The sequence below is a fragment of the Octopus sinensis genome, unplaced genomic scaffold (assembly GCF_006345805.1).
Source record: "Octopus sinensis unplaced genomic scaffold, ASM634580v1 Contig14498, whole genome shotgun sequence".
NCBI classification, from domain to species: Eukaryota; Metazoa; Mollusca; class Cephalopoda; order Octopoda; family Octopodidae; genus Octopus; species Octopus sinensis.
The window spans coordinates 47,254-60,118 of record NW_021833261.1 but is presented as its reverse complement, the minus strand read 5'-3'; the positions used below and the strand labels follow the sequence as shown (position 1 = coordinate 60,118).

At 34.5% G+C, this 12,865-nt stretch overlaps 1 long non-coding RNA gene across 1 annotated transcript; it reads right to left on the bottom strand.

The window, feature by feature from the left end:
* Positions 1-1,878: 1,878 nt before the first annotated feature.
* LOC118761510 lies at positions 1,879-12,648 on the bottom strand. Its single transcript, XR_004997436.1, has 3 exons — positions 12,530-12,648; positions 5,008-5,010; positions 1,879-1,915 (listed from the first exon to the last, which is right to left on the bottom strand). It is a non-coding gene; the product is annotated as an uncharacterized LOC118761510 (long non-coding RNA).
* Between the last annotated feature and the right edge of the window lie 217 nt (positions 12,649-12,865).

The window sequence follows — 12,865 nt, the reverse complement described above, 5'->3', positions numbered from 1 at the left end:
ATATCTTCCACAGAGCCGACATTTTTCATCACAGCATGGAGGTTTGGGGCTATCTTTATCCCTCTTGTTCATCGAGTATTTAGTAGTTAACTCTTCGCATGAGTGTGTGCGTGTACATGTATTATGTATGTATGCATGCATGCATCTATATATGTATGAATGCAAGTATGTATGTATGTATGTATGTATGTATGTATCTACGTATGTATGTATGCATGCATGCATCCGTGAATGTATGTATGTATGCATCTGTTTATCTATGTATGTATGTATGTATGTATGTATGTATGTATGTATGTATGTATCTATCTATCTATCTATCTATCTATCTATCTATCTATCTATCTATCTATCTATCTGTCTGTCTGTCTGTCTGTCTCTCTGTCAATCTGTCTGTCAGTCAGCCTATCTATCTACCTAGCTATCTAACTGTCTATCTGTCTGTCTATCTATCTATCTATCTATCTATATATCTATCTATCTATATATCTATCTATATATCTATCTATCTATCTATCTAATTTGGTATTGAGTCCGTACCTTTATATGACGTTGGACTTAACCAATGATAGAGCCAAGTAAATCAAAGTCCTGACCTCAATATAACAGACTAACACATTTTTGAAGGTGGTGCCTTAGTCTTGTCCAACTGACTGTGTATAATTCCAACAAAATAAATAAATAAAAACAAGAAAATGACGCCCTTACCTCTGTTTATTTCGGTGTAAGTCCAATCCTTGTAAAAACGCAATTCAGCAGTTCTATGATCTTCGAAGCAGACATTTCGTGTAACTGATGTCAGTAAAGTAACTCAAGCTATCAAAGGTACTCGAAGGTATACTAGCTTTGTCAATAAAATCTAAAGGACATCTTCCTGTAAGAAGAAGAAAATAGATAAATCAATGTTGTCTTTTGTAGTTTTTCGTAATGGTGGTGGAACTGTTTCACGTTGTATAGTTTTATTATTTATGAATAATGAGAAATAATAAATAGATAAATTTTCTACTCTTTAATAGACATGAATATTGTGATAATATTGTGGTGCTAAAAGAGAGGATAATAATAATAATAATAATAATAATATAATAATAATAATAATAATAATGATAGTAATAAGATTTAACCACTAATTTTCATATAGAGGGCCTCTTTTATCATCATTAGCAACAGTAGCAGCCCCAGTAGTTGTAGCAGCAGCAATAAATCTTTTATTCGTATTTTATTTTATTTATTTTATTTATTTTTTTAATGAATACTTAATAATTTAACTTTACTTGAAAAGAAAATTTTTAACAGTACACCGAATCGCTTGTCCAATGGTTATAAAGGAAGCTGCCAGCCTGATGGCAAAAAAATTTCAAATGGCAGAATATCTTCCCCGAATTTGAACCTGGAAGGTCACTTAAACGGGATTTGTCCCAAATTAAGCCCCTAAAGTTCACCACCACAACGACCAGAAAATCAAAAAAGTAAAAGAACTAAATGGAACCGGGAAGAATATAAAGAAGTAACATATGCTTATTACTTTGCATTAAGCAGGCCAACCGAAGAAAAACACACCGCAAACTCCTACAGAATTTGGAAGAGCCGGAATCCAGCTAGCAGACCAAACCTGGATGAAAACAGATTAGCAAATGTTAGAAGAGATATCTTCAGAAATGCCAGACTCACAGATGCAGAATTAACCTCTATTAAAAACGTGGTAGAGAATGACTTAAATGTAAGTCAGGAAAGAAATAACGAAGCTGAGAAGAGGCATGTTGGGCCACAAGCATTGACTGAAAGGCGACCATCTGCCGAAACGACTCAAGATCCTGAAGAAGAAGGAAAATATAATGACCCTAGAAAAACAGCCCGGAAAATGATGTCGAAACAGAATTTGAAGACCACATATTTGTTGAACAACACAGAAAATCTATCATTGAAATGAAGCAAGAAGTTCTGAATGAGCTTGCAGTTGTAGGCCATGCAACTATGAATGATAGGGAACCACTCCATAAACTCTCAAATGCACACCAACATAAAACACAAATAAAAATTGGCAACTGCGTTACACAAGAAATCATACAACAACTAAAACCCGATCTTAATAAATTCAATGAAATTATTTACTCTGTCGCTAAGGTAATCGAAAGACGTTGTTTAATACCCCAAAAGCCAATAATACCAAATTCGAAAAGAAAATCAAACTGGAGGAGTAGAATTGAAACTGAAATTGAATCATTGCGAAGGGAGATATCAATATTAACTGAGCTAATCTCTGTAAATGATGTAAGATCAAGAAAAGGCAGGAAGATTGTGAGAAAATATGGACACTCAACAAGAGAAGAACTAATGTCAGCGAAAGAAACACTTAAACAAAAAGTTCAAGCAAAAGCTCAGAGAATACGCAGATTTGAGAAAAGAATCAAATTCTACAAACAAAATATGTTCAAATCCAATGCCAAATCATTTTACAGGGAAATAAGGAACGAAAAAGTAACCATTGAAAATTCACCCCTAATGGAAGAAATTGAAAACCTTTGGAAGGGGATCTGGAGTGATGAGAAACCATACAATGAAAATGCAGAGTGGATCAAACGCACCCAAGATGCCTAAAAAAATCTACAAGAACAGGTATGGGAAGACATCTCAATCGCCGACATAAGGAGGGCACTAACGAAGGCTCATAAGTGGAAATCCCCTGGTATTGATAGACTACCAAATTTCTGGCTCTCATCACTCTCGTCCGCACACAAAATGTTAGTAATACTATTTAATAGTATCATGAAAGACCCGGAAAAAACACCACATTGGATGGTAAATGGTATTACTTACCTCCTCCCCCAAAATAACAAAACGAAAGACCCAAAAAACCACCGGCCTATAACATGTTTATCTACTACCTGTAAGATTTTGACATCTATTCTAGTAGAGAAAACATATACGTTTATGGTAGAGAATAACCTCTTTCCCACTGAACAAAAAGGATGCCGAGGAGGCTCATACGGATGCAAAGATCAGCTCCTAATTAATCGCATGATACTTGAGAACTGCCATAACAAGCGCAGAAATCTCAGCTCTTCATGGATTGATTATAAAAAAGCCTTTGACAATACCACATTCGTGGATTCTGAAATCACTGAACATTTTCAAAATTTCTCCTGTGATTTCAGATATTTTAAAGTATAATATGTCACTATGGAACACGAAGCTCCAATTATATCATTCTAATGGAGTATTGCACTCAAACAACATTAGCATCAACTGCGGAATTTTCCAAGGTGACTCACTTTCACCACTAATTTTCTGCATAGCACTAATACCACTCTCAAGTGAACTGAATAGAACAGGATATGGCTACAAAATTGACAACAGGAAAAAAAGCCATCTATTTTATATGGATGACTTAAAGCTATATGGCAAAGATGATGAAGAGCTTGAAGGATTATTACAATACTGTGAAAGGATTCAGTGATGATATCGGAATGGAGTTCGGCCTTGAAAAGTGTGCCAAAGCCAGTTTTAAGAAAGGGAAATTGGTAAAGTCTAGTTCAATTGAATTAGATGTCGAAATAGTAATAAAGGAACTTGAGCAGGAACAAATCTATAAATACCTAGGAATAAATGAAGGCTCTAGTATCCAGCATACAAGCATGAAAGAGAAGGTTAGGAAAGTATGTTATAGAAGAGTTCGAGCAGTCCTGAAGTCTGAGCTGAATGCATATAATTAGGTGTTAGCCATAAATTCCTTAGCAGTACCAGTTGTTCTTTATAGTTTCCATATGCTTAACTGGAATACCAGTGAAATAATGAAAATTGACAGAAAAATCTGCAAGCTACTGACTTGCAATAAGATGCACCAATAAGATCGCCTTTACCTTCCCAGAGCTCAGGGAGGTCGAGGTTTGATCCAGCTTGAACTTACATACAAAACCACCACAATCGGACTGGCCAAATACCTCGAAGCAACCAACGATTGGATGCTAAAACTTGTTGAAAAAACATGAAAGACCAAAAAAACATCACTCTATTCTCAAAGAGAGCAAAAAATTCACTGCTGATCTCTTAGATACCCATCAGATTGAGCAGGCTGAAGTGATGATATCGGGATGGATAGTGCAACATAAGGCTTGGGTTTCGTTCTTTCTCATGAAAATCTGCCACATCATCTTCCGTAGCCATTCTCTCATTGCCAGTTCTTTGCTGACCAACTCTCCATTGCTATCGTACCTAGTTGTTTGTTTGCTTGTCGCTGCTGAATTTGTGGCAGCGTCGTGTTTTCCCTGGAGTCCTGTTTCTTCAGCCGATCAGTATTTGTCCGTGTTTCTGTTTCTTGTGGTGTTTCCATTGCACGGCTTTTCTTTGTTCTCAATTGGTACACATTTTTCCGTGCCTCTGTTTCTTCTGGTAGTGCCATTGCACAGGTTTCTTGCATTCTCCTTCGCTTTATTTCGAGACACTGCGACAACCATACCGTAGACTTTTTTGAAATTTCCAAAAGACCATCCTTATGATATTTTTATCAGTGAATTGCAGTGTGACACTTTTTATCAAAAAGATGAGCAAAATAGGAATTTTAACTGAAAACTATTTAAAAACTTATTGAAGTTCTTAAATACTTATAATTGAAAAAAAATCCTTTTTAATGGGGCTATAAAAATTGTTTTAGTTTTTGCTAACAGTTTTTATTTGAGTTAAGTTTTTAATTATAGAGTAGCTAATAAAAGCTATTATTTTCAGTTTTTATAAATCTAAGTATTTTAAAATTTTAATTTCAGCTGCAATATTTTAAATACAAATATGCTTGTCCCGCGCTTTTCCCAGCTGTAAAAAACTTGTTCTGTACTTTTTCATCAACATTATATCGATTCCGTCATTGATTTTACTGCTTCTCAAGCAGACATTTAATTATTTGAAACCATATTCTGTATTCACAGTTTTTATTTCTGAGTGTAGCCTGTATGAACATGTTTGTATTCATTTGTTATCTGCTAAACCTTATTCAACTGGTTTTTGTCACTGAACCATCTGACAAACTCCTCTGTTACTACGGTGTTTGAAACACTTTCACTTTCACTTTCCGATATACAAATACGTGTCCTTGAGTCAACGCTGGAAATCCTTAGACTTAAAACGAATATAAAAATAAATCTATTGGCTTATGTCGTGTTAACATGCAAATTGGAAGGGATTTTCCTTCTCTTCTAACGATCGTATTTCAGTTTAATGATTTCGAGGGAAAGATGTTCGATATAAGTCGACGATTGGAAGAATCAATAAAACGTGACAAAATTGCATCCGGTATTTAGTCGCGAAGCTTACCATCCTAAGTTCTTTTCGCACTCAAATTAGATTCACCTTTCATTCTTCCTCCAAGTCAGTTTAGTATTCCTTCAAAGAACCCTAAATATGAATGGAATTATTATACATACATACATACATACATACATACATACATACATACATACATACATACATACATACATACATACATATTTATGCAAGATATGTAACACACCGCCTAAATAGCAATTAGCAGAAATTAGGCTTCTCAAAACCAGAAAGGAGAAAGCTAATGGAGAGACAACAGATCCAGTTCATCACTGGAACTGTAAAAATCTGTAAAACTGGCCAGAAATTTATCATTTAAACATATATGAGCATGTATAGATATGCAGCTATATGCATGAGAATACATACATAAAATATACAAATCTGCACACACATACACAAACATATACAAACATACATACATACGAATACATACATATATACTCGCATGCATACATACAGACGGACATACATACACATACATACCTAAATACATGTATGCGCATATATACATACATACATATATATATATATATATATATATATATATATACATACACATACAAACATAAATGCATACATATTTATATTGAAAATGCGAGCAAGAGAAATAATATTCTTAAGATTATAAACCTGGAAAATTACAGGAAAAGTTATTAGACATGAAAATATTTGGATTTAGAAAATATTAGCTTTTATTAAAACTAAAAATTTCATTACAGGTTATTACTTCTATTTGTGTGTGCGTGTTACTTATATGAAAAATTAAAAATAACTCAAAATATTTTTTGCACTTTAAAACATATTCATTTTTTAAATTATTAATTAATAATTAGAATGTTGAAAATAGTAGAATATAATTAGTACAATAAATAGAACAATACAAAATTAGTTATATATTGCTGTAAAATCTACCTATAACTACAAATCCACAGTAAAATTTGCTGGAGTTATTGCCTGAGTTATTGCCAAGTCTTCCCATTTTTAGTCTTGATGCCTATTTTTCACATGAGGAATTTGCCTACCATGTATACTATTTTATTTTGTATAAAGCTTTAGTTATATACTCTCTCTTTTACTCTTTTACTTGTTTCAGTCATTTTGACTGCAGCCATGCTGGAGCACTGCCTTTAGTCGAGCAAATCGACCCCGGGACTTATTCTTTGTAAGCCCAGTACTTATTCTATCGGTATATTTTGCCGAATCGCTAAGTGACGGGGACGTAAACACACCAGCATCGGTTGTCAAGCAATGCTAGGAGGACAAACACAGACACAAAAACACACACACACGTACATATATATATATATATATTATATATATATATATATATATATATATATATAATATATATATATATACATATATACGACAGGCTTCTTTCAGTTTCCGTCTACCAAATCCACTCACAAGGCATTGGTCGGCCCGGGGCTATAGCAGAAGACACTTGCCCAAGATGCCACGCAGTGGGACTGAACCCGGAACCATGTGATTCGTAAGCTAGCTACTTACCACACAGCCACTCCTGCGCCTATTGGGACTTCTGTTTCTCTGTATTCATGTGTATCAATATTTTAACAAAATGATAGTACCTTTTTTTTTATCAAAATCAAATAAATTTTAATATTCACATTTTATCCTTAGCTGCAATATTTTAAGTAATTTTTTTATGCATTTTACCATATATAATAAGTTGTCTTGAACTTTTCCAAGTGTAATAACTTGTCCTGTAATTTTTCAAGTTTATAATCTTAAGGATATTGAAAAATAGAGATAAAGAAATAATTGTATTCTCAAACGTAGGATAATGCTAACAACATAGCATTAGTAGGATAAACTATCCATATTTTGTAGAAAAATCTGTTGGCGACCAGCCATGAGACTCGAACTTACATACCTATGACTACGCGGTAAGGGCTTTACCATTAAGCTAAACTGCCGAGCGACAAGTTCTTCTCCAATTTTCGGATATTTACTTCTAGCTTTATAAGACGCTATCATACAGATGAAGAAATAATCTTATTCTCAAACGCATGGTGATGCTAATAATATAGCATGAACTGGAGAAATTAGCCATATTCTGTTTCTTGACTTTCAACTTATTTTGTATAATACGTACGATAGCGTCTTTTAAAGCTAGATTTATACATCCTAAAATTGCAAAATAATTCGTCGCTGGGCAGTTTAACTTAATGGTAATCGCAGGGATGTGAGTTCGAGTCTCATGGCTGGCCAACGACAGATTTTTCTAAAGAAATATGGATAGTTTATCCTATTCGTGCTATGTTATTAGCATTAACCTGCGTTTGAGAATAAAATTATTTCCGTATCTTTCAGTTCCTCTCATCGCTTCTAAACCAAACATTGTTGACTTTCAATGTATTTTGAATTTAAATTAAGAATATTATTTCTCTTGCTCACATATTTTGCATGTAATCCATGTTTTTTGAAGGCTATGCTGCTATTACGCTAATTAATAACGTGTCAATTAGTGGTGTCGTTTATAATGTTTTTCCTTACCTCAGCGACGCCGGTAACATATATCATAAGTCTCCTTATAGAACCATATTCATAAAAATGTATAGATCTATACTATCACACTCAAGTTTAAGGAACAAACATACATAACATTTTTTGTAGAAAAAAGAAATTTCAATGCATAAAATCGATTTCATGAAATCCCTCGAACTGATAAAAACAAATGAATAAAGTAAAATAAAATTTAATTAAACGAACGTGAATAAACAGGGGATACTGATAATGAATAATGCAGTTACCATACACACACTTACAAAACATAGACACACACACAGGGATATACACATGCGCAAATAAAGACACATACAACAGGAATACAAAATAGCAGATCGTTAGGAAGGAGAGACACAAAAAAGAAAAGAAGAAAGCAAAGGATCACTGATGAGGTGACAGAAGTGTGACGAAAGAACTCTGGCCGAAATACGATTAATATGAAATAAAGCTGAAGTAAGCGAGCACCAAATATATAGTGCACGTATTTTCATTGGCTAAACTGACAATATGACATCCCCAAATACAACATCTGTTTCAACAAACGAATTCACATCAAGAACCTTGCAAAACAATTACATACATACATACATACATACATACATACATACATGCACACACACACACACACACATATATATACACACACACACACACACACATATATATACACACACACACACACACACACACATATATATATATATATATATATATATATATATATATATACATGTGTGCGTGTGTCTGTTTATCCCTCATCGTTATGTGACAAGCAGTATTGGCATATTTATATCCCTGTAACATAGCAGTCCGACAGTAAGGAACCGATACAATAAGTACCAGGCTTATAAAACAATAAGAACTGGGGCCGATTCATTCGACTAAAGCTCTCTAAGGTGGTGCCCCAGCATGGCCACACTTTAATGAATGAAACAAGTAAATGATAAAAAGAAGAAATAATTTCCAAAGAAATTCCTTATTTTTGCGGTTTTCTTACAGGATTCCAACAATTTTATCATTTTGGAAATGATTGTGAAATTTCTTCGTGTAGCGCTAGTTTTCTACAGAATCATTTTATAGAGAAAACATCGTATTTATACACAATCACTAAATATTATTATGGAACACATTAAAACTGCCATTGAGTTTGATTTTAAAAGAAAACTGGAAATGTGTGGAGAGAAATGTAAGAATATTCAGCTTACCAAAAATTGTGGACAACCTGCGAAATAGTTTGAGCATTTTGAAACGTTGAAAGTCTTGAAACTGCAGAGCGAACCGTTGAGTGTCGAGTGCCTGAGAGGAAATTGTAAAAATATATTTTCTCGACATCGCCGTCTGTTTTATATTGGTCTGAAGGATATTTGTATTGCGTCATTGGTGGGGAGGAGGGCCTCATCATCATCATCATCATCATCGTCATCATCATCATCATCATCATCATTAGTTGTAGTGGTAGTTATAGTAGTAGGAACAGCTGCAGCAGTATCCTAACTACTATGAAGACGATGGTGATTCACACAGGTACGAAGATGATGATGGTGATTATGGTGGTGGTGGTGATGATGATGGTGATGATGATGGGGATGAGGACAAGGATAAGGCCAGTGGGGTGGGGGTGGATTACCGCATAATCAATAAAACAAAACAACGGAAGCAGATATAAAAGGTCCCTGAATAAGGTTTGTTTAAGAATGATGAATAAAACACACATCTTTCAAGAGGTGCCCATATTGTCAGCCATTAAATGACATGCTCAACTGTTTAAGATCAAACAACCGACAAGCAAATCTGTGATATTGAGCAGAATATTTGCTGTAGCCCATCTTTTTATACCTGGACAAAACAATGTACAAGATGACACTTCCAGTCAGTTACGATCAGAAGCCATGAGATTATTATTGCTTATTATTGTTAATTTTTTGTTTCTTTCTTTGAAGGTTGATAAAATAATACCCAAGTGTTCTATTGGTACTCGGGTAAATTTAATAATCTTATAAATCATCCAAAGTGTGAATGGATTTCTAAGAGAAGACTAAAAAGGAAAAACGTTAGCAATAAAAATAAATTAACAAAAGAAATAACTGAATTAAATTGATTTTATTTATGAAGAAATACACATTTTATCTTATATAATTATTATTAGCAAACGTGATCCGTTGAAGTCTTGCTCACATTTCATTGAGAAGTAAATAATTTTGGGGTGAATTCCATTAAAGGTCAACAAGTTTCTTTAGTAAACACTTAGTGTCAGTATATGAAAAGGCGGTACATGTAGAAGATATCATACATAAACGTGAACAATCCAGAACCGAGTGAGCATCCATTTGGGCCTTGGTAATAAGGTTGTGATATGGATTTTGTTTGAAGGAAAATGTTGAATAAGTTGTCAAATCCTTAATATCTTTTTCTGCAGTAGAAAAAAAAGCAAGAGAAAACACAAGAAATATAACAACATAAATGAATCTGTTTCACTTCGTTGGAAGGTACAAGGGAAACGAATGGATATGGTCTATTGATTCGATAGATCGATTTTATTAATGTTCCGTTTGGACATCTTTAGAGTAGTGCGAGTATGGAGTGAGATCCTGAATGTTGTATAATCTAGAAATGAAAGATTGGGGATAATAATTGATGCAGGATGTGATCTGGTTGGTGTAATAGCATGTATGACGGGAGAAGGAGAAGTGGCATGTGGCTGGGTATCTCGGGGAGAGGAATTATAAATTTACTGCTAATATATTTAACTAAGAATTAGGACTGTAAGTAGAAGAAATAATGCGATGAAGAAGAGAGCGACATTAATTTCTCTTATTTTTTCGACAAGAACTGGAGACAGAAGATCAATGAATTAAAGATGAGAAACAAGAAAAAGAAAAAAAAAGCACACAAAAAAATAAGCAAAAATAGGTCTTACTGTCAACGAAATAATAAGAGTCGAAAACTCTTATACCACATCCCACAGAGTTAATCTTGTCCAGTGTATTTGACTGTTTGAAATCATTCCAAAGTTCTGAAATGGAATCAAAATAGTTTCTTATTCTTCTGATGGTCTTAATATCTTTCGTGATTTCTTTAATATTAATCAAGAAATCCTAATCTCTTTAATGCAATCGACTTCCCTATTTATATATAAGACAATTTTATATAAGAAATCATTACTTCTTTAATATATGTTGAGTTTTATTTACTATCCTTTATTTCTAGTAATAACTCAAGGCCCCAGGTATGAAGGGACTGACGTTTATAAAGATTCTAGCTTCTTTCGAAATGTACTTCAAACATGTCTTTGTATGTATAACGGTATAATTGTAACGGGAAAGGCGTAACAGGCACGATGTAGCAAGTTGCTTGTAACACGTAGAGATGTGACAAGTTGGCGAAAGACTGTGCATTGCTTAGATAATATTTCTGGATGCACTGCAAAGAACTGCTGTAGATTTTACTTACGCGGTTCTGCAACTGCGACGAGTGGGAAGTAAACACAAAATTTAGTTAGTTTTGATGGATAATCTATTACCATGGCAGTTGTTAATAGTGATCCCTAACTTGAGGGGGATAAATGGGGCGAAGCTCCCGAGAAGGTGTCATAGTTAACTGTTTGGAAGTTGCAGAGGAAAGAGAATATTTTTCTCTTGGTATCTCGAATTTATTGCAGTACTAAAGTCAAGTTAGACCATTGACAATAGACCGGATTGGGTTAACAAGATTAAACCCTGTCTCATCTAAAATGGTGGCGATTTAAATAGGTAAAACGAATGAATTCTAAACATAAACGGCGAGAACAATATAAACAAGCGTGAAGATCGAGGTTTCGATTCTTGGTAAGGAGTCCGGTGTATATGTCTTACAAATATAATTAGTCCGCATTGGAGTAGGAAAAATGATTTTTTTTCTGGAACAGTTCAGAGAAGCCTGTAGAATAGATCGGAATTAATTTTAATATGTTATCTGCAATGCTAAAGCGGCGGACTGACCGAATCGTTAGCATGCCGGACGAAATGCTTAGCAGCATTTCGACCGTCTTTACGTTCCGAGTTCAAATACCGTCGAGGTCGACTTTGTCTTTCATCCATTCGGGGCCGATAAACCAGGTAGCAGTTGGATACTGAGGCCGATGTAATCTGTTAACACCACCCCTGAAATTGCTGGCCTTGTGCCAAAGTTTGAAACCAATGCATTGCATGCAATGTATATCAGAGAAAAAAACCCAGAGGATTCATTTTCATGATTTTTATTTAAAGAAGGGGGTGGAGGGGTGAGAGAGCGTGTAGATTGTGTTATTATGTCTATGTTAATTTTCTTTTTTAAAACTTAATCAAATGAGAAGAATTAACAACCATGAAAGATTGCAGGACTTTCGATAAGAGGAAGAAAATATGTCACACTGGTTACCATTAATGGCACGTGAGATTTCCTTCTAACTTCCTGTTGGACTGGAAGTTTGTGGCTTCAGCGGATTCTCGAGTTCTTGTGCTTGCTGGTGCATCAGCCGCAAACAATGCATGTGTATATGTGAGAGCTATGTGTGTGTGTGTGTGTGTGCGTGTGTGTGTGCGGTATGTGTGTGTATGCTGTGTGTGCGTGGATTAAATCTTCCATGCTGAATCCCTTCTGTTGCATCACCTAACAAACAAAGAAATTTTGGAAGGGAATTTGCAGTAAGAAGCAGCGTATCTATCACTGAAATGAAGCAGGAAATTCTGAATGAGCTTGCAGTTATAGGGCATACAAATATGAATGATAGAGAACCACTTCATAAACTCTCAAATGCACACCAACATAAAACACAGATAAAAATTGGCAACTGCGTTACACAAGAAATCATACAACAAATAAACCCAAGCTTAATAATAAGTTAAATGAAATTATTTACACTGTTGCTAAGGTAATCGAAAGACTCTGTTTAACACCCCAAAAGCCAACAATACCAAATTGGAAAAGAAAATCAAACAGGAGGAGTAGAATTGAAACTGAAATTGAATCATTGCGAAGGGAGATATCAATATTAACTGAGATA